Below are 3,699 nucleotides of genomic sequence, written 5' to 3' on the forward strand. Positions count from 1 at the left end.
TATCCTAACAAACCATACATCAATGGGAAGCTTATTTATTCAGCTTTCAGATGATGTATGAATCTCAATTTCACAAAATTGATCCTTATGACTGGTTTTGTGCTCCAGGGTCACAAATAGTTCTACTTCATTAATAAAACAAACCAGATGATTTACAATATTACAAAAGTCTGAAAAGCATCTATGGAGGAAATTAACATGACTTTTATTTCCAGAACTGCTCTATTAACCCTATAAAGCCTGACATGCTAAATAACAAAAAAAGAAAATCAGCATGTGTTTATTTTTGCTCCATCAGGCTTTTCTGGCTCATATAGTCTGATAAAGTGAGAATATGAAGGAAAAATCAGCTCAATGTTATTCAAAAATGTGCAATTTTGTACAAATGCTGATATTAATCTGATGAAATTCTGATGCTTGTAATGTAAATCAGTGAGATCTTTATAACAGTGCAGCAGATACTGACATAAACTGACCTAAATATCAGTCTATATCTCCAGTAATGTGTCTCAGTGAGATGAGAGTGAAATGCTCCAAACATATAATGCAGTGATTGAGAGCTGAAGAAATAAAGGCTCCTCAGAAGATGTGAGATGTTCTGGAGGCTTGTGAAGATCATTCCTCCGCTGAGGAACAGTGAAAGTAAAGCTTCTGGAAACAAACGCTCCTCAAAAGATCCTGAGGATCAGATTTGAGACTCTAAAACATGATTGATGGAGAATCAAGTAAAGCTGAGCTGCTTCAGTCCAGTAAGTGTTCATCTGGAGATATTACTGCAGTTATTCTGACGCTTACTTCATCAAAATCAGTCAAGATTTGACTCGTGAAGCTTGAGCTGTAGCTGGACGTTTGTATCCTGTATAGGGTTAATATTTTTTACCTCAAACAGGACGTAGCCGAAGCCCTTCCCCATCCCAGAATCTCTGTCTCGCACCAAACGCACCGCCTCCACATTCCCACAATCCTCGAAGTGCTCGTGCACCGGAAGCTCCATCACATCTGCCATAGAAATCAAACAAAGGGTTCATAAGAGGAACTGCTGCATCACAGAAGAGATTTCAGAACACTGTTACTCACCATACGGTAGATTTCCCACAAATACTGACCTTTTATGATCGTGCTGTGGAAGAAAATGATTGAGGATGATATGAACCCATTTCAAATCAGCTGAATTATATTAACGACATTATTAATGACACTCACTCCAGTGTGCCTGGAGTGCTTTTCACAATATATTTGAGTTTGATTTATAAAAGCAAATATAATGTTTTATATTATATCCATATATATATATATATATCCATAATAATGCTTCCTGCAGTGAAAAAGTGTTCTGGTGTGAATCAGAGAAATCTGCACAGATCAAGCAGCGTTTAAACAGCTCTAAACTAATATGTAGCTGGATATTTTCACTGGAGGAAGTGTTATTATGGATTATGGACTCTATGGTATTTTAGTTAAAAACGTATTGATGGATGTGTTTCCGCTTTTGTCTTCTCCAGATGTTAACTGATGGACTGGAGTGCTGTGGATTATTGTGATGTTTTTATCAGACTCTCATTCTGACGGCACCCATTCACTTGCAGAGACACTGATGCAATGCTACATTTCTCCAAACTTGAAGAAACAAACTCATCCTGATCTCGGATGAACTGAGATTTTAAGCAAATTTACATTTTTGGGTGAACTACTCCTTTAATCTAAAAGTCACAGAAGATATTGCTGTAATAAAACTTTTTATACCATCTTTGAGTTGTGTACAGTAACCGAAGCACCTTCTTGGTGCAGCTGGGAGGCAGGTTCCCCACAAACACCGTCCGTTTAGTTTTGATTCGCTCCTCTGCCATGTTCTTCACGTTTGCGTCTGACTTGCTTTGCACTCGTTTGTCCTTCATCATCTGCATTCTGTAGAGCGCTCTCTCTGCGGATTTCAACATTCAAATTCATTTCCACATGTTTTCCGTAACATTTCCAGTTATTATGAATTTGTCTTGAAGCTTCCAGTGCACAAAATACAAGACACAGTGAATAATAATAATAATTCAAAAAGGAATATTGTAAGATCATGTGACACTGAAGACTGGAGTAATGATGCTGAAAATACAGCTTTGATCACAGAAATACATTACAGTTTAAAGTATATTAAAATAGAAAACCATTATTTTAAATTGCAATAATATTTCACAATATTACTGTTTTTTCTGTATTTCTGATCAAATAAATGCAGCCTTGATGAGCAGAAGAGACTTATTTAAAATTACATTACAAATCTTACTGATCCCAAACTTTTGAACTAGGCAAATAACATATAGGCAAGAAAGACGAAATTTATATGTAATTAATAATCTATATACAGATACTACAATACAAGGTATTTAAAACTTCTTTTAAATGAATTTTAAAACTAATAAAAATTAAAATATCAATAGCAAATTAATTGACTTACTGTACATCATGCCAAGAAATCATTCAGAGCAATTTATGAATTTATGAAAAATAATAATGTGCTCACCACTGTGGCTTGTAAGCAAGTTTTACTTAAATCTGAACATGAATACACAAAAGCATATAGTCACTAAAGAAGCGTCTGTGACTTTTTCAAATCTGGAAAATAGCATGTTTAAATTCCCGTTTATGAGCAGGTTTTCTATTACTGTGAGAACAGACTGCACAAACACCAGCAGAATCACTGACCTGTCCTGTAGCTTCCTCACAGCTGCTGAAAGCGTCTTTGGCGTCTTTTTCGGTTTCGGATGCTGACCTTTGACCTCAGTGCTCTCAGACGGTGCTGGTGTGACTTTAGATTCAGTCTGACGAGAGGAAACACAGAAGAACCGACATCAGGAGCAAAACACTGTCATTTCAAACACCACCGTCACGTGTGACACACATACTTTCGGTTCAGGAACCAAGACTGAAGTGTTTGCAGATGATGCGGAGGAGAATAAAGATGATAAAGCTCCAGGTTTGGGGTTTTCTGGGAACAGGCTGCTGGACACTTGACCGACCGAATAATCTCCAGCATCTCCACCATCACTGCTGCTGCAACAATGAAGATTAAAGATCAGAAGATCCTGCACTCACAATACAGTACAAACATCTTGCATGGTAATACCATGCTATTTTGGATTTTAAGATAATAATAACACCATAGTATTCATTGAAGAACCTTCGAGTAACATTCATATTCTTTGGTATATACAGTGGGTACGGAAAGTATTCAGACCCCCTTAAATTTTTCACTCTTTGTTATATTGCAGCCATTTGCTAAAATCATTTAAGTTAATTTTTTTTCCTCATTAATGTACACACAGCACCCCATATTGACAGAAAAACACAGAATTGTTGACATTTTTGCAGATTTATTAAAAAAGAAAAACTGAAATATCACATGGTCCTAAGTATTCAGACCCTTTGCTCAGTATTTAGTAGAAGCACCCTTTTGATCTAATACAGCCATGAGTCTTTTTGGGAAAGATGCAACAAGTTTTTCACACCTGGATTTGGGGATCCTCTGCCATTCCTCCTTGCAGATCCTCTCCAGTTCTGTCAGGTTGGATGGTAAACGTTGGTGGACAGCCATTTTTAGGTCTCTCCAGAGATGCTCAATTGGGTTTAAGTCAGGGCTCTGGCTGGGACATTCAAGAACAGTCACAGAGTTGTTGTGAAGCCACTCCTTCGTTATTTTAGCTGTGTGCT

General features: G+C 37.1%; 1 pseudogene; it reads right to left on the bottom strand.

Annotated features, from left to right (window-relative positions):
* LOC107701939 (RNA-binding protein 34-like) overlaps nucleotides 1-3,699 on the bottom strand; it is a 4,806-nt pseudogene that overhangs the window by 793 nt on the left and 314 nt on the right.

The sequence above is a fragment of the Sinocyclocheilus anshuiensis genome, unplaced genomic scaffold (genome assembly GCF_001515605.1).
Source record: "Sinocyclocheilus anshuiensis isolate Anshui unplaced genomic scaffold, SAMN03320099.WGS_v1.1 scaffold21, whole genome shotgun sequence".
In the NCBI taxonomy this organism is placed as follows: Eukaryota; Metazoa; Chordata; class Actinopteri; order Cypriniformes; family Cyprinidae; genus Sinocyclocheilus; species Sinocyclocheilus anshuiensis.